The sequence below is a fragment of the Hyaena hyaena genome, unplaced genomic scaffold (genome assembly GCF_003009895.1).
Source record: "Hyaena hyaena isolate Hyena2069 unplaced genomic scaffold, ASM300989v1 scaffold_67, whole genome shotgun sequence".
NCBI classification, from domain to species: Eukaryota; Metazoa; Chordata; class Mammalia; order Carnivora; family Hyaenidae; genus Hyaena; species Hyaena hyaena.
The window spans coordinates 2,849,085-2,874,659 of NW_024080699.1; the positions used below are offsets into that span (position 1 = coordinate 2,849,085).

Sequence of the window (25,575 nt, forward strand, 5' to 3'; positions counted from 1 at the left end):
TAGGGAAGGGAAGAAGTTAGCCAGATGGCACAGAGGACGGAAAGGCTAAACCAGGCTTAGGGAGGGTCACCCAAGGGCCCAGAGATGAAAGGAGGAACTGCGGTGGGCTTACGTGTGTGACCTGTGATTTGAAGTGGGGGTGCAGAGACGTGTGAGAGGCAGAGGCGGTGAAGCCACAGGTGTGCGCAGGGATCATTTGGAGAGGGGAACACTTGTGGTGTTTGGGCTTAATCCTGGAGCAAAAGAGAAGTTCCGAGGGCTTTGAAGAAGGGGAAGAAAGCAGATCCTGTTCTACCCTCAAAGGAGGCATCCAGCTCAAAATCCCAAGAGCCAACATCTACTGAGTACTTTCAGAGGACTGGGTGCTGCTCTGGGGCCTCATGCTTATCTCCGTTAACCCTCATGACAGCTGACCAGGATGAGTGAGGAGACCTAGAGAGAAGCTTCCCAAGGCCTCCAGGTGTGGGCGGCAGGATGTAGATCCAACTGATGAGGGAGCATAAGGCAGGCTGAGGGCAAAGTACAAGCACAGGTGAGATGTGCTTGATATTCCTCAGGCACTCCCAGCTGCCCAAGAACAGACGAAAGGAAAGAAAACAAACGGCTACCTGATAGAGACAGTGGTCATACAGGACATGAGTCTCCATCAGTTTACAAATACCTTAGTAAATTACGAGAAAAAGGCAATCTTATCAACAGCCCTAATCTCAAGAAACCTGCAGACTCAGTTTCCTGGAAACCCAACATCACCTTCCTCTCCATCGTGATGGGGGGACAAAGGCAGGAAGGAAATGGCGGGTAAAATTAAATTTCCTTAATCCACAGCCCCCTGACAAATACCTGAGGCAAATACAGAGGACAACATCTCTCCAGGAACCCCCTCCTGTCTTAATGTTAATGCTTTGCTAGAGGGAAAACAACCTTAGCTTGACAACAGCTAGGCCTCCAGTATCCTGTGAGTCTTCTTCAGCATAGGAAAATCTCTTTGGAAACTTCCCCTTTAGCCTTTAGCTCCCCAACTCCAGAGTGCATAGCCTGTCATTCCTCACAGCCCCAGCGCAGCTCTTCCTGCCCACGGGCCCTGTCCTCGTGCTTTAATAAACCCACCTCGTTGCACCAAAGACATCTTCAAGGATTCTTTCTTGGCCATCAGCTCTGAGCCCCACCATCACCCCAAAATGTCATCTTAACCATTACCGCGGCTATTCAGTGTGGTCTGGGGGGCAGAATCAATTGCATCTCCTGGGAGCTTACTGGAAATGCAGACCCTTGGTCCTACACCTTCCAGAATAGAATCTGCATTTTAACAGGACCCCTGAGTGATTCCTGAGCACCCGGAAGTTAGAGAAGCTCTAAGATGATTCCCAGGACTAGCTGCATGGGGGAATCTCCTGCACGGTGCCCAGGGCCAGACTCCTGGATGAACCACCACAGAATTTCTGGGGCTGCCACTCAGCCATCAGGATTTTTCAGAATTCCCCCCAAGTCCTTGCATGATGCATTCCCCCCTTTCCAGGGAGGGCAGGCTGACTCCTGCAGGAAGGCTGGGAAGGGGGAGGCTGAGAAGGGGGAGGGGGACTGGGATCCCAGCTCCCCTGGAGGCTCTGCAGCTTTAAGAACAGGAGCTGGCTGCATGCCCAGGAGGCGACCACATGAGCACAGGCTGCCGGAACGAAAGTCCAATCCAGTGTACAGGGCTGGGCTGGGTGTGCAGACCCAACCAGGCCCGAGCCTGGGTCCCAAAGGCAGGCCCCAGTGGCGCCGAAGAAAGGGGACCTTTATGCCTTTTGGAGGGAAGCACACATTCTGCGAGGCCGTGGAAACAAAGAGAGGAACTGTTTGTAGTCCTAGTCCAGACGTCCCAAACAAACAGTAAGTCAGGAGGGCACAGAACACCGCACAGCCCCTCCCCTGCCCCAGGACATCACACACACACACACACACACACACACACACGCACGCATGCGCATGCACACGCACATACACACTACTCTGCAGCTAAGGGGCACCAGGGCCAAGCTGGTGAGCAGGACAGAAAATTCCCTGAAATTCTTTCTCAGGCTGGGGGGACCTCTGAACTTCAGGGCTCAGCTCAGGTCAGGTAGCACCTGATGACTGCCAACACCTCAGCTGTGGGTGCTGTTTCTGCACCCTGTCCCCCCTCCTACAGGGGCCTTTTGGTCCGTATTCGTGCCCTGAGAACGCCAAGGTCCCGTCAGGGCAGAGAAAGTGAAATTGAAATCTGTCAGTTTAACTATCGGTCTTTGGGCCACCAGCCTTCCTGGGACGAGGCACCGATGAAGCTAATGGCTGACATGGGGGTGGCTGTGGGGACTGCGGCAGACGCGGGGCAGGTGGAGTTTCCTGGGCGCCTGCAGGATGTAGGCAGGGACCTCTGAGGAGGGAAAAGTGGAGGGGAGGCAGGAGTCAGGACGTCACCTCCACCTTGGCTGGAGGCTGAGCTCTGTAAATCCTATTTAAGATTTTCTCCAGGCCTTGAATCTGCTTGTCTCAGTCTCCACGGTGGGGGGGTGGGGGGATGGGGGGTGGGGGGTGCAGGGGGGACCAACTGGCACAGATGGCTACAGTAGCATGCCCCTGACCCAAACGCTAAAGGCAAAGCCTTGTGACTTTTGAGTGTCTCTTCTCTCGTGCTATCTGTACTTCCCTGTCTGCCTCCTTCATTACGGACAATTGAGAGCTAACCGTAATCCACCTTAACTTCCTGAGAAGGCGTGCAAAAATTATCATGCGTTGGGAGCAGGTAGAGGGTTGAGATTATGTTGGCAGAGAGAAGGTTGGCATTGATTGGCACGCAGAGGAGGGAAGCTACTTTGTGTCTTCAAGATAACTGGGTACAAGCTAAAAGGAAGGGAAGGGGCGGTCCGAGGGTAGGGAGCAAAGAGAAAGCTGGCTTTACCAGTGGGTGGAGTGAAGGTGAGGAAAAAGGAAGAGGAATGTGACATGCGGTGAGCAGAGCAAGGCGGGGCAGGGAGAGAGCCAAATGGTGGCTTGTCCATAACAACCATGAAGCATCTTCAAGAGCCGGATGTGACTTCTGGCTGCAGGGGGCTAGATCCCAGAGATCACCTGCTGGCCCCTGACATGTTTTATTTATTAATCTGAGCATCCTCGGGAAGCGGGGAGATTTCATGTGTGATTCTGAAAGGTCTGCATGCCAGGCTTAAATTGCAGAAGAGCAGCTAGAGCTGCGTGTTCACCAGAGTCCCCACTCACACGGCAAGCATTCTGCTTCCTCCACCCCATCCCCCACTCCCCAACTTCTGTTACCCGCCGCCGCCAGTTCCCACAGGCAGTGCAGACTGCTGCTACTCCTGGTCTTGATAGTTAAGATTCTCTTCTGTTGAGCCTGCACGCGTGTGTGTGTGTGTGCACATGCATGCACATGCACACGTGAGGCTCTGTGTGTGCACACGCCAGGCACACAGGTATGCTGTCTTTCTATTAATTTCAGTTCATCTCTCCCCTATTTGGCTGAGGATGGCAGGAGCACAAAACCAAGTGTACCCCGCTCCTTACAGACAGACTCCACAGCCTTTCCAGGCCATCTGCCAAATCGCGAGATGGGATTTGCATTAAAAAAAAATTTTTTTTGAGTGCATTTTCTTATTTTGATTTAAGTATTTCCCAGCCTGCCTTAAGGCAATATTTCATGGATGCCACGCTTTCTAGCTTTTAAAGCATTTCTTCGGGGCGCCTGGGTGGCTTAGTCGGTTAAGCGTCCGACTTTCGCTTAGGTCATGATCTCGCGGTTCGTGGGTTCGAGCCCCGCGTCGGGCTCTGTGCTGACTGCTAGCTCAGAGCCTGGAGCCTGTTTCAGTCTGTGACTCCCTCTCTTCCGACCCCCCCCCGCTCACGCTGTCTCTCTCTCTCTCTCTCCTAGAAATAAATAAAAATATTAAAAAAAAAAAAAGCATTTCTTCAACATGCACAAATTCATTTTCTCCTCTCAGCAGTTCCGTAAGGTCAATAGTTGGGGTCCCCTTCCTGTGCTCCCTTGGAGAAAACCGTAGGTAGAGAAACTAAATGCCTTGGTTCTGCGGTGGTTTTGAAGGAAAGTTAATCAAAGTCAGCTGTTGTCGGAGGCCGGCTCCGACAGGTCCAGGGGTCCCTGAAGGATGGACGGTGTCGGCGAGAGAGAGAGAGTGAGAGAGCCCCGAGATTCTTTCTGATCACCAGGCAGGCATCTCTGTCCTGTCGGTTTTGGTGTCTTTATTTAAAGGTTCAAGAACAACAAGAGATCAGAAAAAGGAATTTTTACAATGGGAAGCCTTTTGTGAATTACCTCAATCATAGTGAGGTTGAATTTTACAACTAAGGAAATAACAGGATGTTCTTAATGAAAAATAGGATGACATATATATGTTAAGTCGTAAATAGTTAGGCTAGGAATTATTGTTTGGTTCTTAAGAGGATGAATGTTTTTGAACTGGTTTGTTTGTGGAAACCTATTTGATGCTGAATGTGTGAACACCACGGGGTCCCTAAATGTGTTAGCCTTTTGCTTTTGGGTTATGTGTTAGCTACTCTTTTCTATCCTCATCCCAGCCACCTGTAAGGGAGGGTGTTTGCAGAAGATAGGCCTTGGGGAAGGGACTGCCGTACATCACCAGTTAGAAGAAGCTGTAAGTGTTAAGTTCTACCCCTGTTTGTTCCTAAACTCTAAATTAGGCTCTTTGTCCTGGGGCCAGGCTCAATTGTCTTTGATATGCAAGGCCCATAGGAAGAGGCTTTTGACAATCACCTACAGAGCTCTCATCTAAAATCTCTTTTGTAAAGACAGGAATATGCTTTTCCTTATGTGGTATCTGTGTTCGGAATATGGGTCTGATCTGGAATATTGTGAGGCCTGGTCAATACCAGCAGGCTCATTTCCAACATGAGCCAGTAGTAGTAGCAGGAGATACCAGTTTTCGTTTCTCATGGCTGGAGCTGTGCAAACACTGCCATTTCCTTGCTGTGACTGCCATCCAGAGAGTCCAGTGTGGCTCCCAGCAAGCTGTGTCCTTTAGATGGCAAGGAATTATAAAAAGTATAAAAAGCTAGGCTTGGAAAAGCACAGTGACCATGGGTATGATGTCCATCCAGAGTACTTGTTTGACTACTGATTAGGCCACTCAGAAGCTGTGAACCTTTAGACAAAGTACTAAATCTCCCTGTGGATGACAACCCTTATCTAGGGAGTGTTGAGTGGATTAAAGGAGATAGCATCTGCAAAATGTTTAGAACAGTGACTGGCACGCTATACGTTTTCAATAAATATTACCATCAGTACTAAAATTATTATTATATGGGGCGCCTGGGTGGCTTAGTCGGTTGAGCGTCCAACTTTCACTTAGGTCATGATCTCACAGTTTGTGGGTTCGAGCCCCGCGTCGGGCTCTGTGCTGGCTGCCGGCCCAGAGCCTGGAGCCTGTTTCAGAGTCTGTGTCTCCCTCCCTCTCTGACCCTCCCCTGCTCATGCTGTCTCTCTCTCTCTCTCTCTCTCTCCTAGAAATAAAATAAAAACATTTAAAAAAAATTATTATTATCTGCACCTTTGGGACAGGCTAAGTTGTAACAAAAGGACCCCAAAATACATTTGCTCACAAAGGATAGAAGTGTATTATTCTCTTTCACCTACTAGCTCGGAGGTAGATGGTCAGTCCAGGACAGGTAAACAGTTCTGCTCCACAGGGTCATTCAGGGACCCAGGTTCCTTGTGCTGGGTTTCTTCCCATCCCCTGGGGCGTCCCCCTCTTCTGCCTAGGTACAGCTGCCCACCATTACTTCTACCTTCTGCTCCCCACTGCAGGCAAACAGCCTGCTTCCAAATGCTATAACTCTGAAGCTATTCATGCCCTTTCACTCGTATCCCTCATTGACCAGAACTTGGGCACACTTAGCTACAGGGGAGTCTGGGAAATGTAGTCTCTGGCAGGGCCGCCTACATATGCCCAACTAAAACTTATGAATTCTCTCATGAAAGGGAAGAAAGGGAGAGTGGAAATTGGGAACAGTTCACGCCACTGGGCCATGTTGCCACAAATGCGCACTTTGGGCCTGAATCTGAAGTTGCTAGTGCCCGCTCCTTCTGCCAGTTTCTTAGCCCACCCGAGCTCTACTTCCTACTGGATGCCTGAGTTGCTCATGGATTTCTTCTTTAGAAAAATCCAGGGACAACTCTTGGCTCCATGTTTGAGATAAATACCTCTGGTGGCAGCATGATTATCTCCTGCGGGCTGGTCAGACTACCTGTCCACAGGGAATGGGCAGCCTGTCCCTTTACTGCCCAAACCTCCTCGCAAGAGTGGCATTGGCTCTGTTCGTTTGTTTGTTTTCTTCTGAGTCTTCTGACAACTTCCCCAACATGCAATGTAAATTCCATACTCTGTTGTCTTCAGAGAGCCAGTCTTCCTTGTGATCTTGAGTCCAGGGGTGGCTGATTTAGGAAGGGTCCCTGTGTCCTTCTATTCTCCTAGGGCTCATCCTTACATACATCGAAGAGGGAACCTTCTCCCCACCTCATCAAGGACTATCTATGAGCCTGGAGGGCTGTAAGAAAGAAATGAAGCCATGTGTTTGGTGGGTGGATGGGCAGCCATGTGGCCCCGCAGCTCTTTAGTTTTGTTTTTTTTTTATATTTTTATTTATTTCTAGGAGAGAGAAAGAGAGCGCGAGCAGGGGAGGGTCAGAGAGAGAGGGAGACACAGACTCTGAAAAAGGCTCCAGGCTCTGAGCTGGCAGTCAGCACAGAGCCTGACGCGGGGCTCGAACCCACGAACCGCGAGATCATGACCTAAGCGAAAGTCGGACGCCCAACCGACTAAGCCACCCAGGCACCCCTACCAGCTCTTTAGTCTTAAAGTTCAACTTCGGTGATGCATACCTTCCTGAAAGCACTAGGTTAAGTAACAGCCTGGCTCAATGAAAGGAAGTGTGGATCAATATTCCATTCTCATTATTGCAAGTCACTGATTGGTTGGGTCAAAGAAGGACATACCAATGGTCTAGCAGGAGCTTACTCCAGGGACAGAGAATGTACTTTGAGGTATATTGCCTAACAGATAAAGAAGGAAATTTTTATTTGTTGAGGACCTACTATGTGCTGAGCACCTGCTCAAGGCAGCAGTCAGAGCACTAAATAACAAAACAGGAACCTAATGGAGTTTACAATCTAGCAGGAGTACTTGGCATTAACCATCTTATTTAATCCTTGTGAATTCTGCAAAGCATGTATTTTTTCGTATTTTGTAGACCAAAAATTCAAGTTCAGAGAGGGGAATGGTAAGGATACTTTTAAACCCACGTCTACCTGATTCTAAAACTCTTACTCTTTCCATTATTATTTCATCTGCCTCCAGACACTTTTTTTGTTGAAGAGGGAATCTAGCCTATGTGAAAGAGAGACCTGGCCCCCTGTGCCAAACACCTGAAACAGTGGCCCACCATCCCCCTATGCTCCCAACACCCTCCCACCACCCCCTGGAACCTCCCTCCAATCATTCTTTTCTCTTGTTCACATCTTCAGCCTCTTGCCTACCCCCATTTCTCATCACTACCTAAACTTGTTCAATCTCTCCAGTCTGAAGAGAACCCTCTTCTTGATCCCATATTTCTGTCTAACTTCTCCCTTCAGTTTCCCTTTCTCTCTCCTGTCATAACCAGGCATCTGGAAAGAATTGTCTACACTAGCTGTTGACACTGCCCACCTACCCCTTCAATCCTCCATCACCCATCTGGTGTATGTTCCCATGATCAAATGCCCAGACTAACGTCATGAAAGACAGCCATTCTCGAGGTCTAGTTGGTGCTCTTCTTCCCTAACATGATTCCATCCTTCAAGGGCTTTGGTACCGTTATGCACCCACACATTTTGAGCCTCTCTCCCCAGGTGACTTTTCTCTCTAGGTTTCCACCCTACTTTGCTGGACAATTTTTCCTATCTCCTATGGAGGCCCTCTGTTCTACTCACTCCCTGAATGTTCCCAGGGTCTCTGTGTCCCACCCACTACTCTTCTCACCCTCTCCCTTGGTGCCCTCAACCATATATGAGCTAATGTCCCCTCCCCCCCCCCCCCCCCCCCCCCCCCCCCCCCCCCCGCTGACTTCTGGTCCTGAATGTCCAGCCTCTCATGGACTGCTGCTTCTGGCTGTCCCCAGTCTCCTCTCACTTAGCATTCTAAAGCCAGACACCTCGTCAGGCTCTTCCAAGACTTACCCGGCTTCTTATGCCCCTCATTTTCAGGACGGGTACCATTATTCCAGTCGCCCATGTCAGAACAAAGAAATCTAGTAATTATCTTGGATCCATCCTTCTCATTGCATCTTTGCTTTCAATCAGGTATCATATTCTGGTGAGTCTAGCTCTTCCAACTCCTGAATCTCCTCTCCCCTCATTCTCCTACCACTGGGGAAAGCCTTTATTGCTTCCCACACAGCTATGGCAAAGGGCCCTTGAGGGACTGCCTCTATTTCCACGGTCACCCCTCTAATGCTGCTGGCTCAGGGCATCCTCCTGCACTTCAGTGCTCCCAAAGATTTTGGATAAAGCTCACATAACCCCTCCTGGCCAGCTCCATGTCTACCTTTCCGGCACCTCTCCATTTTTACTCCAGGTATGCCCACCACTCGGGGTGATGCAGGTTCCTGCCTCGGGACATGCCTTCACCCTCTGCCTTCCTCCTGGGGCTAATCTCCAGTTGTCTGTCAAACCTTAGCTCAGGCAGCAGCATCTCACAGACCAAGTCTGGCTGGCACTCCCATCACAATTTCCCATGCCAGCTTCCCCATTAGCAGCTCCAGGGCCGAAGCACATAAGCGCGTTGCTGGCACACAGAAGGTGCTCTACAAATGGTAAAGGAATGGACTGTTTTTTCAGAAACGTTTAATTCTCACTCAGGAAGCCTGAGGCATCAAGTTAAGGTCCACTGTGAAAACTCTTCAGGGTGTACCCAATTTTTTAATAGAAGCATGGTTTGGCCTTGACAATCAGACATTTAGAAGCTGCACAGCCAGTAAGCTGAGTGTAGAGCAGTTAGTTGTTCCTAATTCACTCCCAAGGAGCTAAGCAAAAGGAAGCACGGCTGTCCCTCTTCCCCGCTGCCTCTTTTCTCTGGGCTGTCAGCATACACGGTATTTTTGCATATGCCCTGGGGTCCTTTATTCTCTGGGGTTTCTGAATTCATTATACTATTGCATTAGGCCTGGGGGAGGGGGTGACAGTTCAGCAAGATTTAAGGCTTCAGGGAGGAAATAGGGTCCCTTGGGGGTAGCTGCTTGTTAATTCATGGTGGATTGGATTTTTTGTGAGCAGCGACTTTCCTCAGCCAGGAGCACCGAAGGTTTGGAGAAAGCTTTGGGGGAAGGTGATGTTGCCCTGGCCAGGGAAGGCATAGTGCTCCAGAGGTTATTTGTACCTCACTCTAATTCTCCAGCTGAACAGAAGCAAAACTTCCCATTTTGCAGAAGTTTTCATTGTTTGTTAAGATGGGATTTTACCAACTGTGCTTGAAATTTTCTTGCTGACAAATCTGTTCTCTGGGATGGCTGAGATTCTATCTCTAGTCTGATGATCACCTCAGCATTTTGAATAAGGCACTTGGCTGGCTAGCCAGCTATGTGGATCTAGGCTGGTCCAGTGGCCCAGACCCTGAGAGCCAGAGATGTCAGGAACGTCATCCCTGTCACCAGGTAAGACCTCCACTTCTGATGCTTCCCTGAATCTGGGCTCCACGTGGCTGAGGAGATTAGCGAAGTCTCACAGAATGTGCAAATCAGGACCCAGGGTTTGCAAGTGACAGCCTCGACTCATGACATGCAAGAAAGATGAATTTACCAGCTACAAGTCCTAACGGGAGATCTGTATTTAGATATGTGTGTTTGTAGGGTCAGGGAAAGCATCATCAAGACATGCATCTCCCTTTATACCCCTTGGCTCGGCTTCCTTCTCAGCTGGCTTCCTTCTCAGCTGGCTTCCTTCTCAGGCTCTCTATGTCCCTCTCTACGGAGAGACAGAAATTGTCCTTGCATCTAGCAATTTCAAGAAAAGAAATTCTTCTTTCCCAGCAGCTATACAGAGTCAAAATGTAACTCTAATTGCCTACTCTGGGTCATGTGGCTTAGTCTGTTTGGGCTGCTAAAACAAAAATACCACAGACTGGGGGACTTAACATGCATTTATTTCTCACGGTTCTGGAGGCTGGGAAGTTCCAGATCAAGGTGTGAGCAGATTTGGTGTCTGGATAGAGCCCACTTCCTGGCTTACAGATAGCTATCTTCTCAGTGCATCCTCACAAGGCAGAAGGGGAAAGGCAATTCCGTGAGGTCTCTTCTGTAAGAGCACTAATCCCATTCATGAGGATTCTACCCTCGTGACCTAATCATGCCCCAGAGGACCAGCTCCTAATACCATCACACTGGGGGTTAGGATTTCAATATATGAATTTTGAGTACAGATAAACAGTCCATTGCAGTGACTGTCCCCAAGCCAAACAGTGCGATCTTGGGGATGGGGTGTGTAGATTGGTCACCTGGGTCTGAGATAGTGATTGACTATCCTACCAGGGGAGGGACAGTCTTAAAAATGTCTGGGCATGGATGGGATTGGTAAGGCTGCACGACAAATTACCATAACTTGGTGGCTAAAACCAGCAGAAATGTATTATCTCATAGTTCTGGAGGGCAGAAGTTTGGAAATAAGGTGTCAGGAGGCCACACCCCCTGCAAAGACTCTGGGGAGTCATTTTTCCTTGCCTGGTCCAGCTGTTTTGACCCCAGGCAGTTCTTGGTGCTCCTTGGCTTATGGCTGTATCACTCCGGTTTCTGCCTCAACATCACATGACGGCTCCTTCTGTGTTTCTCTTGTTCTGTTGGTGTCTTGTCCTCCTAGAACGACACTTGTCATTGAATTCAGGGCCCACTTGATTAACCCACAATGATCTCATCTCGAGATCCTTCACTTAATTACATCTGCCAAGACCCTTTCACAGGTACCGGGAGTTAGAAGTTAGACATATCTTTGCGGGGAGGGGGCATAACTAATCATAGGGCAGAAAGAAAGTAATGGAGAGCCACTACACTGTACCCCTTGACTGCCTAGCACAGAAACAATTTCACAAATGTGCCACCCCAACATGGCACAAGCTGCCCACGCGTCAGCCAAGCTGGTGGATGCGCATTCCTCTTGATCGGGTCTGCATGTTAGTCTTAATAATCTGTCAGTTACGCAGAGTAAATGGTCGGGTTAAACACCCCAGCATTTAATGGTCGAGAGAAAATATAAGATACTTGGAATAAAAGCCACTTGCAATTATTAAAGGGAATATGGGAAACAGCACACTCACCCAATGTTCTACAGGAGAGGATTGGCAAGAAGCCACTTCGTATCTACTGGAAGATAGGAGTTTCTCCACCATCATCCGGGGGTGCCTGGGGTTCTGCTCTCTGGAAGACCCTCCCTTGCTCCTCACGCTCCATGAGTGACATCAGAGAGAATGTGCTTTCTGGAAACTGTATACCCTAGCTGGCCACTGGATGAGGACCTGGGGACAGCGGTCTGGGGCTGGCCCCAGCAGTTGAGCAATCGCATGCTGTGGTTTGCTGGGCTGGGATGTCTCTGGCAGTGTGACTCTTTAAACTTGGAGACAGTTGCTGGGCAGTTAGTTTTCTGATAACTCCATGAGCTGGCAACCAGCACTGGAGCCCAGTCAAGTCATGCTCTGGAATCTGGACCCTGTCCTCACCAGGGCTGTCTGCTAACAGCCATCTCAGTGCTCTTCCCTCCCCCAGCTTCCACTTAGATGTCCGGCCACTTGGCCTCTGCCCTGGACACACAGAGTAGTGGGGGAGAGGCAGGGCTAATTTGGCCACTTGCCCCCAGGCTCTTTCCCAGTGGACGGCTGTCTACAGTGGGGAGAACGGTCGCTTTGGCCAGGCAGGGAGGGCCCGGCAAGAGCTGCTGGAGGGAAAGGAGCCCTCTCCAGTGTTGTTCTTTTTATCTCCCACCGTGTCTTCCTTCTCTTGGCTTGTGTTTGCACCACCATTAGCCCTGGGCAGGGATTTGACTTTTGCGATCCCAGAGGATAGTTTTCTGGCTCTCAGCTCAGTTGAATTACTGGTCACCGGCAGTGGACGATCTCGTGGCTCTGTTTTCCCACTTCCCTGCTTTCAGAAAGGCCAGCGGGATTCAAGTATGCCTTTTGTTACAGAACCTTACTAAAGACTGAAGAAGTAGCCAACGCACCCCATAGCCTGGCTTTTCAAAAAATACGTTCTTTAAATTTCCGACCTTACCGGGCATGCGGTTTGACTCCCCAGACCCAGCAGGAGAGAGTTTAGCAGCTTTGTTCCATTTAGCAGATATTGCTTACTTCCTGGTCAGGGAGGGGGAGTCTACACGGCCCTGCTCCCCACCCAGCACAGCCAATTCCACACATTAGTGCTTGTCACTTGCAAACCCCTGTTCCTGATACAAAATTCTATGCTCCGCAGCACACTTTTGATTGCAACTAGATCTGCAGCTGTCTATGTAATGGGTATCAGGAATGGCTGGATCAAGACACTTGAATGACAGTATGATGACTTTGTCTCTCTCTATCCCCCTGTGACTCTCCAGTCTTCCTTTCTGCTTTTTTCTCTGCTAGCTTCATTTTCAGGTGGATTTCATGAAGCTCTAGGACTGCCATGCACTTGCACATAGTCATGTTACCTCTTTCTTGATTGTTCCAACAGAGGGACATGGATGGCTCTGACTGGGCTGGCTTGGGACCTCTGTTCCTTCCTGTATTAGCCACTGAGGCCAGACAAGCAGACATACCCTGGTTACCTGTCCTGAGTCACATGCCTACCAGACAGCCCCTCTGGGTTGCAGGGAAAGGTAGTCTCTGGAAGGAAAAAATGCTTGAGAGGCAAAAATAAATGTGTAGGAGATTCTGAGCAGGTTCTTGGTCTGCATTTTCCTGTAGGTCCAGAGCTTGGCAGGCTGCCCAGCCTTTGCCCGCACCCTCAGGGGATTTGACCTTCTTCCTGCATCCTTCACCATCGCTGAGAGGCCTTTTATCCTTTATGTTAATTTTTTTATTGTGAAATGTATCATATATACATATATGCCATATGTTCGGCTTAAAGAATAGTAAAACAAACACTTGCATCCCCACCTCCCAAGTTAAAAAATAGAACAGAGTGAGTTTCTTAGAAGCTTCTGAATGCGTCTCCCCAGCCAACACTCCCCTCTATCAGAGAGAACCTGTACAGAATTCTATGTTTATCAGCCATGCTTTTCTTTATAGTTTTATTACACACACACTCTCTCTCTCTCTTAAATCTCTGAGGAGTATATTGTTTGATTTTGTAGACCATGGTTGCCTATCTTAATGCTATATTTAAGAATATAATAGAAGCTCCTGGGTGGCTCAGTCAGTTAAGCGTCTGACTTCATCTCAGGTCATGATCTCACAGCTTATGGGTTCAAGCCCCGGGTTGGGCTCTGTGCTGACAACTCAGAGCCTGGAGCCTGCTTCAGACTCTGTCTCCCTCTCTCTCTGTTCCTCCCCCACTCACACTCTGTCTGTCTCTCTCTCTCTCTCAAAAATAAATAATCATTAAAAAGAATAATACATATTCTGTGACTTCTTAGATTAAACATTGTATTTCTGAGATTCATTTACATTGATGCAAATCACTATAGTTCATTTTTACAGCTACATACTATTCCACTGTGGAGTTATCCCACAAGACATGTATTTCTTCTGTTCTTTAGAGTATATACCAATGTGTGAAATTACTAATTTTAGGGGTGCTCACACCTTCATGTCTACTGGATAATGCAAATTTCCCCCCTAAAGTGATTATAATAATCTATATTTTTACTAGAAGTCAATGATAATATTTTGGTTGATCTCATTCTTGTAAACTTTGTCAGTTGAATGGGCGTGGCCTGTGTCTGATTATGGTTATAATTTGCATATATTTGCTTGCCATTGATGGGAAATTCTCTTCATGCCCATGGACCATCTGCTTTTCCGTTGCTGTGAAATGTCTGTTCATGTCTTTTCTCTATTTTCTCACAGGCCGTTGGTATTTTTTCTTTATTTATAAGAGCTCTTTGTGGATTTAGAGGGTTATAATCTGACATCAGTTCTGTAGGTTCAGATATTTACTTGTAGTTTGGGATTGCCTTTGCATTTTATTTATGGTGACTTGAACAGAAGCTGTTCATTTTCATGCCAAACTTTTCTTGTCTAAGAAACCTTTCCCAAGCTAAGTCATAAAGATATTATTTACTATTATCTTCTGAGAATTTCTTCTTTTGTCTTTCATACTTTAAGTACTAAATCTTTCATTTTTTAAGTATTTAATCTGCCTGGATTTGATTTCTGTGATTGTTGTAAGATGATCGGCTCCCAGTTCTACTTTTTTCCCCCACTCCATCAGAAATCAAGTTTCCATGTGTCAGTAGTTGTTCTTTTTCCTCTGACCTCTCAAACTTTCTGTGTTGAATGCCAGTTTTTCCCATAATCCATTGCAGAACAATGGTTTTGTAAATATAATAAAAATCAATTGCTAGAAAAATGAAATTCAAAAAGATACACAAAATAAAGTCCCCAGTTTTTTATTATCAGATCCAACACGTTAAAAAAAATTTTAATATTTATTTATTTTTGAGAGACAGAGAGAGAGAGCACGAGCAGAGGAGAGGCAGAAAGAGGGAGACACAGAATCCAAAGCAGGCTCCAGGCTCTGAGCTGTCAGCACAGAGCCCAGTACAGAGCTTGAACCCAGGAAACGTGAGATGATGACCTGACTGAGCCACCCAGTTGCCCCTAGATCCAACAAACTTAAACTTACTCTGTCAAGTTACTATCCAAGTTTCCAAATGCTTACTATGCATGTCTGTACTGATCGTGGGCCCATGACAAACAGATCAGAGATGGCAAGCAGTGTTCAGACTGCACTTTGAGTAGTGCTGCTCTGTTTTGCACTACTGATATGTTTGTTATTCCTGCTCTCATATCACCCAATCTTTTTCAAAAATTATAGTAAAATATACATAACTTAAAATTTTCCATTTTAACAGTTAAAAAATTTTAATTTTAGAGAGAGAGGGACAGAGGGAGAAAGTCTTAAGCAGGCTCCACACTCAACATGGAGCCCAACGTGGGACTCGATCCCACTACCCCCAGGGTTATGATCTGAACAGAAATCAAGAGTCAGATGCTCAGGTGTTATATGGAAACCAACTTGACAATAAACTATTTAAGAAAAAAAAAGAGTCAAATGCTCAACTGACTGAGACCCCCAGGTGACTGCATCTTAACTGTTTTTATTTATTTTTATTTTTAAAAATATTTTTATCTATTTTTGAGAGTGAGAGAAAGAGAGGCATAGAGAGAGGGAGACAGAGGATCCAAGGCAGGCTCTGTGCTAGAGCACAGAGCCCGATGCGTGGCTCGAACTCATGAACCATGAGATTATGACCTGAGCAGAAGCTGGACGTTTAACCAACAGAGCCACTCAGGTACCCATCAACCATTTTTAAATGTACAGCGTAGTGGCATCAAGTACATTCACTTAATATACAGCCATCAGCAGCATCCATCTCCAAGACTTTTTCAGCACCCCAAACTGAATCTCTGTCCTCATTAAACAACGACTCCCCATTCCCCCCTCATCCTAGCCCCGGTAACCCCTATTCTACTCTTATCTTTAGTAATTTGCTATCTCAGGTAACTCAGATAAGTGGAATCATATGGTATCGGTCATTTTGTGACTGACTTACTTCACAAACATAATGTTGTCAAGGTTCACCCATGTTGCTGCGTATTTCAGAATGTCCTTCATTTTTGGAATATTCCATTGTATGTGTCTACCATAGTTTGTTTGTCCAGTTGTCCATCAGTGGACATGAGGATTGTTTCCACCTACTAAGGAATACTGTAAACAATAATTTTGTGAATATTCCACCTATTGTGGCTGATATGAATAGTGTTGCCATGACTATACGTGTACAAATGTCTGTTTGAGTTCTTGCTCTCCATTCTTTTGGGCATATACCCAGAAGTGTGATTGCAGTTTGATGTTTAATGATTTTGAGTAAACGTTTTCACAGGCTACGCCATTTTACATTCCCACTAGCAATATAAAAGTGTTCCAATTTCTCCGCATCTTTGCCAACACTTGTTATTTTCTGCTTTTGTGTTGTGTTTTGTTTTTAATAATATCCATCCTAATGGGTATGGTGTGAAGTGGTATTTTACTGTGGTTTTGTTTTGCATTTTTGTAATGATTAGTGGTTTTGACCGTCTTTTCATGTGCCTATTAGTCATTTGTATATATTCTTTGGAGAAATGTCTTTTCAAGTCCTTTCTCATTATTTAACTGGGTTGAGGTGTTTTTTTAAAAATTGTTTGTTTTTGCAGTTGAGTTGTGGGAATTCTTTCATTTAATCTTAATTGCTATGGTTTTATAACAAGTCTTGATATCTGGTAGAGGAAATGTACCTTCCTGCCAAATAGGCACATGCTTGTCTGTTCTTTAAAAATGATTTGACATTTCTTGGCCCTTTGCTCTTCCAAACAAATTTCCAAATCATTTGTTGAGCTTTTTTTTTCTTTAATCTTGTTCAGATTTTGATTGGAATTGCCTAAAACATGTACATCAATTTGAGGGTAACTGATATATTTACAATATTGAGTCTTCCTGTCACAAACATGGTGTCTCTCCATTTACGTAGGTGTTTTAAAAAGTCAGTAAAGTTTTACAATTTTCTCCATAAAAGGATTTCACAATTTTTGTGAGATTTACTAGATGTAGAGTATTGGTATTTGCTCATGCTATTAAAGATGGTATCTTTTAAAATTACACTTTCTAACAATTGCCGATGAATAGAAATGAAATGCAATTGACTTTCACATGTTGGTTTTGTATGTGGAAAACTTCCTGAACTCTCATACCAATTTTAATAATTTATTGGTAGATAATGTTGGGTTTTCCATGAAGACCTGTAAGGTTTTTTCCTTCTTTTCCAATCCTAACACATTTTGATTTGCTTTTCTTTTTCCCTTGTTCTACTCTACTTGCCAGTAGAATATGAGGATAAGGGGACTTCCTAGGTCTTGATCCAGATCTTAAAGGGACTGCTTTCAACATTTCACCATTAAGCATGGTGTAAGTGTTTTGTGCTTTTTTTTTCTTGAGAAACAGAACCAGTAGGAGAGATATATTATATCTGTATTATCCATTATGTCTTATATATAATATAAAAGAAATTGCTCGTGGGATCATTGAGACTGAGAAATCCCACAGCCTGTTGTCTGCAAGCTAGAGACACAGGAAACCCACTGGTGTAGGCCCTCATCAGAGGGCAGGAGAAGACCAATGTCTCAGCTCAAACTATAAGGCAGAAAGCAAAATCTCCCTTTCTCTGCCTTCTTGCTCTATTAAGGCCCTCAAAGGATTGGATGATGCCCGCTGACCCTGGGGAGGGCCATCTGCTTTACTCAGTCTACCCATTCAAATGCTTATCTCACCTGGAAACACCCTCATAGACACACCAGAAATAATGTCTAACCAGCTATCAGGGCACAACCCACAACCCAGTCAAGTTGACACATACAATTAACTATCACAGCGTTCTTGTTTTTGTGATTTGTTTCATTATTTTTATTTTGTTCTTGGTATTGTTCCCCTCCACCTCTTTTTTAGCAATGCTTTATTTTTTTTTTAAGGTTTTTTTTTTTATTTATTTCTAGAGAGAGAGAGAGCATGAGCAGGGGAGGGTCAGAGAGAGGGAGTCACAGACTGAAACAGGCTCCAGGCTCTGAGCTGGCAGTCAGCACAGAGCCCGAGGCAGGGCTCGAACCCACAAACCGTGAGATCATGACCTAAGCGAAAGTCGGACGCTTAACCGACTAAGCCACCCAGGCGCCCCAGCAATGCTTTAAAAATAAAGAAACTAGGGGCACCTGGGTGGCTCAGTCGGTTAAGCGTCCAAATCGATTTCGGCTCAGGTCATGATCTCATGGTTTCGAGAGGTTTCATGAGTTCGAGCCCCGCATCGAGCTCATGCTGACAGTGTGGAACCTGTTTGGGATTCTCTGTCTCCCTCTCCCTCTGCCCCTCCCGTACTTGCATTGTTTCTGTTTCTCTCAAAGTAAATAAATAAACTTTAAAAAAAAAAAAAAGAAAAATATAAAAACCCTTCTTAGTTCACAGGCTCTACAAAAGAATTTGCCAGTCCCTGACTTAGATTATCTCCCAATAGCTACACCTCAATAGCTTTGTTGTTTCCAACAATATAGTGTTACTTGTGTGATTTCCTAATGTAAATATCTATGGAAGTCAAGAGTCAGAGAGATAGCCACCACCCGGTGGCAAAACTTTGCTACCATATCTCCATCCACCATATCCAGTGTCTTTTCAAACTAGTACCAACTAGGATCATGCCAAGTGCCTCTAACACTTAGGCATGGTGACTTGAACAGCTACAGTTAGTTAGATTCCGGCTCTCTCTTGCTGCCCTCTGCTGGCTGACTCATTGCTGAGGATTAGATGTGAGTTCTGGTGGGTCATGACACCTCCAGGTCGGTTGCTGGTCTGTAGACTTAACAAAACCTTATCAAAACCAGTGGAAAGTACTAGTAGAACTCTTAACACTGCTTGTGATGGCCAAGTTTATTATCTCTTGTAAACAGGAAGCCCTCAGACTTTTTGAGCACAGGTATTACATAAAAAGAAGAGTTACTGTGGCTAAACACGTGATATTTTACTTCATCCATGTAACAACCACATGAACTTCTTCTCTCTTGATTGTTCAGCACTCCCTTTGTGCAGGTGATGAAATTGAGACCCAGAGAGGTTACATAACCTGGCCAAGGTCCACAGGTAGTAGGTAGTGGAGCTGCAGTTTGGGGTTCAGTCCATAACAATCTGACTCGCAAACTCGGGTTCTTAACGTGCTACCCAAGGTTCTCCATCTTTGGTAGAGTCTTAATCAGTGGGAATCCTTACGGAGCAAGAAATCTGCAATTTCATCAATTTCATGTCCAGGATTCTGATGCAGGTGTCCTCGAGAGCTATACTTTGAGAACACTGCCTCCCATAAATAGAAACTGAACATAGAACTGTTTAACACCAGAAGCCTCATCCTGGGGTGGAGCAAACTGTTGGGTCTACCCCCTTCTTTGAATGCAGGAGATTAGAAGAAGTGATCAAATGTCAGATATCTTATCTCTTCCTGTCCCTCAGGCTTCCCTCCCCAACTCCCCACCTAAGCCACAGAGAAGTACGGCTCAGTCACATTTGCCCAAAGAGGAAGAACACTCCTCTCAGCTGACAAAGAGCCCCGAGCAGGTGTGCCCTGGTTCAATGACAACACTCAAAACCTGAGCGAAGCCTGGCTGCTTTAAGGAACAGTTTCACATCTTAATTGAAAATACATACTAAACCACCTAGCAAATACCCTTTCCTTTCTTTAATAAGTTAGACCCAGTGCTCAGGCTGTCGGATCTGGAACTGTTCATGGCTTGCTGGGCAGAGACAAAAGGAAAAACACTTTGTTATAATCCAAACACAATGATCTTCAAGGAAACAAAGCAGCTTGGGCCATAACTATTCCTTGGCGTGCTCTGGGTTTCTAGCCGCAAATCTATGTTTGGCAAGGAATGGGATGGAAACTTCTCCCCACCTGGTGGCCAGTGTTTCCTTGAACCTCTTTATCTCTCTTTGGCTCCTGAGTAGGGTTGGCCATCATCCACAGAGCAGGGGTGAGGGCTAGGGGCGCATGCCTGTGAGGGCCAGCCACTGGTTAGGGCCCAGCAAAGAAGCAGCACAGCAAGAACACGGCAAAATGATGTCAGACACCGCGCTGAGTGTCTGTTATGACTGAATCTTCCCACAGCCCACAGAGGTGTTAGGATTATATCCTTACTTGGCAAATAAGAAAACTGAGGCAGAAATACACAAAGTAACTTGCCCCAAACCACCCAGATAATGAGAAGTAGAGCCAGGAATCAAACCCAGAGTCCTTGCCTTTCGACACAGCTGTTTGCCACAGTAGGGGACCACTGCCTTCTGTGTTCGAGCTTCGTGACAGATCCTCCCCTTCCAGTCTAATTAGGTTCTGCTCACAGGCCTTGGCAAAAGGCCAGTTGTCCTTGGGTCCAAGAATTACATAAATACAATCAGCTATTTTGTTTTAAGATTTTATTTTTAAGTAATCTCTACACCCATCAGGAGGCTCGAACTCACAACCCTGAGGTCAAGAGCTGCACACTCCACCAACTGGGCCAGCCACATGCCCCTACAATGAGCCATTTTATTTCATTTTTAAACAGAATTAAATTTAACTTAATTTTAAGTTTATGTGTTTTGAGAGAGGGGAGAGGCAGAGAGAGGGAGCGTCTCCAGCACGCTCCACACTGTCAGCTCAGGGCCCAATGAGGGTCTTGATCCCACAATTGTGAGATCATGACCTGCGCCAAAACTGAGAGTTGAATGCTTAACTGACTGAGCCACCCAGGTGCCCCTACAATGAGCCACTGAAAAAAAAAAAAACAAGATTACTGGGGCACCGTCCCCATCCTGCCTAGATGTGCAACCCTCACTGGTTTTATGCAACAGGTGATAAAGAGATTGTGGTGCAGGCCTGAGTCTCAAACTTCTGGTGGTCAGGAATACTCATAAAATGAAATCTTAGAGAACCTCAATCAGAAAACAGAGCAGGGAAGGGCATAATCATGTCTGAGAGGGTGGCTCAGTCAGTTAAGTGTCCAGCTTCGGCTCAGGTCATGAGCTTGTAGTTGGTAAGTTCAAGCCCCACATCAGGCTCTCCGCTGTCAGCACAGAGCCTGCTTCAGATCCTCTGTCCCCTGGGTCTCCGCCCCTCCCCTGCCCTTGTGCACTGTCTCTCAAAAATAATTAAAAATTTTAAAAATAATAAAAATATAAGATTACATATGTTAAGCACTTTGCCCAGTTCCCAGTACTTCTTAATGTAATCAGCAGACCTCTGGGTGTTATCGGGCCCCTGGGCCAGGATGCTCCTGGCTACAGGACACTCCCTTGACCATTTGGTAACAAACACATTTCAAGCAACTACAATGGATGGTCAAAACAGGAAGAAAAAATAGCTTTGGGCTCAAGAAAGTTATAAACCAACTGGGGAATTAAAATAATTTCCTATTGGGGTGCCTGGGTAGCTCAGTCAGTTAAGTGTCTGACTTCGGCTCAGGTTATGATCTCACGGTTTGAGGGTTCAAGCCCCCTGTCTGTGCTGACAGCTCAGAGCTTGGATTCTGCTTCAGATTCTGTGTCTCCCTCTCTCTGTCTCTCCCTCATTCGTATTCTCTCTCAAAAATAAACATTAAAAAAATTTTTAAATAATTTCATATTTAGAAAAAGAAATGAAAACTTACTAATTGCCTACCTATCACACAGGGTCCTCATTTCTAGACTAGTCCTGATGTTACCAACTACTAAATGTGTAGCCATGGAGGAAATGATTTCGCTGGGGCCTTGGTGTCCTCGGTGGGAAAATGGATTTTATTGTCAGGGTCACGCGCGCGGTTGATTCCCAATAAACAACACACAGGAGCCGGGGTAGAGGAGGAAATAGAATTAGGCGGGCTTTCCTCAAGACCTAGCTTTGGAGCTGAGGTCTGAGTGTGATGAGGGCTTTGGAACTCTAAAGAGGAAATAACATTCCTGGTGCTTTTCTCCTCGTGTTATGGAAAACCCAACTCAAATGGATTTAGCCATGAATGGAATGTATTGACTCACAGACCCAAGAAAGTCAGAGGTGGAGCGAGTCAGAGAAGTGGTTTGACCTAGGAGTACTCATGCTGCCACGACTTCGGCTGCGGTTCTCGGTGAGGCTTTGGTTGTTGCTCTTCATGTACTGGTTTTGCCAACTGGCTGGCTTTGCTTATGATAGTCAAACGGCTGGGACAGTCCAGCCTCACATCGACAGCCCATGCGGGCCTTCTGTTCCCTATTCCCAGGATAGTTCAAGTGGCATTGGACCCACGTAGGCCACATGAGCCAATCCCTGCAGGCAGGGGCCAGAATTATGTGATTGGGTTGGCTCAGGCCACATGCTTGTCCCCAGCACCTTGGGGTAGTGTCCAGTTTCTTGGAAGCACGTGAATCCTCAAGTGGAAAGTGGGCCCTCCTGGAGGGTGGGATTTGGCCGGGAGACAGCCACGATGCTCACAAGGGGGAAGTTAACTTTCATAAAATAAAAAGGAAGGCGTAAGCAGGGGTGAGAGTGAGCCCACAGGCTTGTTTGGCAGAGCATTCTTGAGAGGGGGTGGTGAGGAAGGGCAGCGGGGGCCCTGGAGAGGGCCATCCAACGCTGGGCTGGGCGCTGTGTGAGCCTGGGAGTTTCAGCATTTACGAGCATTTACCAGCACCTCAGCAAATTCAGGAAGCATGCCTGTTTCCTTCTATTATAAAGGCTAACCCTTAATTCATTAAGTAGATTATTTACTCTCCCTTAAAACATTCAGTGGGGGAGTAGAGAAGAGGGGAGCCCACATTTACCGAGAGCCCACTCTGTGCTGACTCTGGGCTGGAGGCTCCTCCTACATCTTCTCCTTTAATGCCCCAGCCTCTCTCTGAGATAGGAGGCATGACCCCATTTCACAGAAGGGCAAGGAAAGGGAAGTTCAGTTGAGTCTCTCAGCCAACAGATGTGCAGAGAGGAGACTTGAGTCCCCAGGTCTGCTTGACTCCAGAGCCCACAAACAGGGAACTATGCTGGAGTTGCTCCAGTTCATGAGAATTTCGTTGTCCCCGTATCACTGCAAGTACCAGGCTGGTGACCCTTGTGCATGGTGACTCTTGCTGTGGAACGTGAGCTTGTCCTTAGCCACATATGCTGTGCCCACAGACACTGATGAATGTGGGAGTCTGGAGGCAGCAGGCTACTCATGGCTGGGGGCCCTGTTTCTAGGGCCTAAGAGCAGGAAGTCAGGCCCAGGAGAACCAGGGCAGGCTGAGCACCCTGTCCCTGGCCATTGTCACTGCTCACCTGCTCACAGTTTCCTCTCTAGCAGCTCTGAGTACTCTGCTCAGGGCTTTCCATACATTGTCTCCTCAACCATCACAAAGCTCTTTCGAGGCTGGTTATTCTCCCCATTTTATAGCTGGGCAAACCAAACAGTGAAGGCTGAGGTCATAGGAAGTGGCTTGTCCCTGTGGGGTGTGTTTTCTCATGCCTAGTTTATAGATGAGTATGTTAACCATCTGCTCAGAGGTTGCCCACTGATCTCACATGGCTGGCGGGTGACAGAATCAGGATTCATACTCAAGCTCTGTCTGATTCCAGAGACTGGGTTTAAGGGCCGTGCTGTAAAGGGTGGCCCTTAACTTAGGGAAAAACTTCAAGGAAGCCATTTGACCTTGTGGATTTCCCCTGAAGAGGCTGTCCCATGTGCTCCCGGAGGGGCTTGTGATCTACTTTGTTGGGATAAATACAGGTCCTTTCTTGGGTCATCTGTGTATACTGGTGTCACCGACCCTCTTCACTAACCCCGAGCTTCCCCCCTCTTCCCTAAACACCTTACAGGAGGTCCCCAACAAGCCCTGGGAAGAGCCACTTGGGAGGAGCTCCCTCTGCCTAGAAATTTTACACCTGCCGCAAGTAAGTACAGACTTCCTGGAGCCTCGGGCCACATCACCCCAAGACGATGCTGATGCTGATAGTAAGCCTTTTATTTTTTTAAAGCCGCCTACAACAAAAACACGGAAACTGGGAATGCAGAAGGTCCACGTGAGCAATCACAAGGTGTAACAGCAGCTGCAGAAGGTGACTGTGGGGAAGTGGATTGCCCCCCTTTACTTTAGGTTCTGTTTTTAGCCTGTGTTTTTCAGAGCAAGTAGGTGCCATGGTGACAGGTGCCATAGAAATAGATGGAGCACACCGCCGAATGTGGAGCTGCCGTTCCCATGGAAATGCACCGAGAGCTAGGGAGAGCCCGCAGTCCCACTGCGCTCTGGCTGCTGGACACGACAGGAACCCCCTCGGAGGGCCTTGTCCCACCTGCCAACTGCCGGGTCATAGTCCCCTTGAAGCCCCTACCTTTCTCACTGTGATTGTCCGAGACCTCTGATGGTCTCCCTCCCAGGGCACCCGTGGGGGCTTCTCTTTGTGACCTCCATGGGAGTCCCAGGGAAGAAGCTCTTCCCTTTGCCCCAGCCACGAATCATCCAGGCAAACCGCGGCCTCTGAACTAGCACCGCTATGTCCCCTCTCTGGCACTGAGAGTGCGCCGGTCCCCCGCACCGTCCCCATCCTGCCTAAGATGTGCAACCCTCACCGGTTTTATGCAATGGATAATAAAGAGCTTACGGTGCAGGTCCTGAGTCGCAAACATCTGGTGTTCAGGAATACTCCTAAAATGAAATCTCAGAGAATCTCAACCAGAAAACAGAGCAGGGAAGGGCATAATCATGTCTGAGAGTGTGGTTTTCAGTTTGTGAAACCTCCGGCAGTGCAGAGTCTGGCTCGCCTCAGCTATTTCTGGATGCAGCTTTAATGGGACTGAAAGACCCTTTGAAACAGCTGCCCAAGCCGTCCCGTAGCATTTACACAACCGTCTCTGTACAGCTGTTGATGGGTGGATATAAATGAAAGGGGGCCAAGCTTAGCTCACTTTTATTTGGACTTAGACCAATTGCATGTCTTCTGAAACGTAACCCATGTATTCATATGGCCTTGAAACCTGAATTACACTAGGCCTGGTATAAGAGGATTAGGTTTAGAGGGCATGTGTTATTTTATCTGTCTCATAACGTCTACTTCCGGACTGGGGCTCTATTACTAAATACATTTGTTTCCGTACAATTACGCTATCAGATGGCATACTTCCTGCGGGGTAGGGCAAGTATAGTTCCGGACTCGTGTGTGCTTCTGAGACCAATCATTCCAAGAATTGACCAACTAAGAGTTAATTTTACTCTCAAAGAAACACGCACACACATATCCCTAAACACAGAAATTAAGGGAAAAAAACATTAGTAATCCATACCCCATCAACTCATCAATTATCGTGTAAATAGTTACAGACGACGAAAACCATAGGTCTGGAAAGCACTGAAGAAATGTCTATCCTGGCATGTCTGACATTTGACTCGAAGGAATCAGGGCCCAAGGAGTCAAGGTGCTTTGCTGTTTGATTCACTGTATCTTGTATGTTGTACTAGATTATTACCACGTAGGCAAGACCTTTCCCAGTCGAGGAGGTGCGTGGAGCCTCCAGCTCCCCCAACCAGAGAATGGTGCTCATTGTGACCTTGAAGTAGGCTTGTAGGCCATGCCATTGGTTGAGCAGTGCAGTAGATGGGGAGCTAGACATTAAAGCAACTGTTTGCTTTATCCCTAGAACTCACCCATGGAACTGCATGTATTGTTAGTAACATCATAGACTTAACCTCCATCTGGATTTGTGTGTCGTGTTTCACGGCCACAGGAATTGGCTCGGACAGAGCACTGTAGAACCTCTGTATTAAATAAGCAGACATGCGTGCTCTAGTTTTATAGGCGAGCAAACTATGAAGCAGAAGGGTTTGCCTTGT

The 25,575-nt window shown here is 46.8% G+C and overlaps 1 protein-coding gene across 6 annotated transcripts in view; it reads left to right on the forward strand.

Annotated features, from left to right (window-relative positions):
* The first annotated feature begins 1,680 nt into the window (after nt 1–1,680).
* The window catches only part of DGLUCY (D-glutamate cyclase), a 75,078-nt gene continuing 51,183 nt past the window's right edge, over nt 1,681–25,575 (forward strand). For 4 of the 6 annotated variants that reach the window (XR_005528495.1, XM_039232541.1, XM_039232544.1 and 1 more), the window contains exons 1-3: nt 1,681–1,872; nt 23,567–23,641; nt 23,726–23,806. The gene's annotated coding sequence lies outside the window, so the exon portion shown is untranslated. The remainder of the gene's footprint in view (nt 1,873–23,566; nt 23,642–23,725; nt 23,807–25,575) is intronic. The other 2 variants (XM_039232543.1, XM_039232542.1) reach the window with 2 other exon arrangements.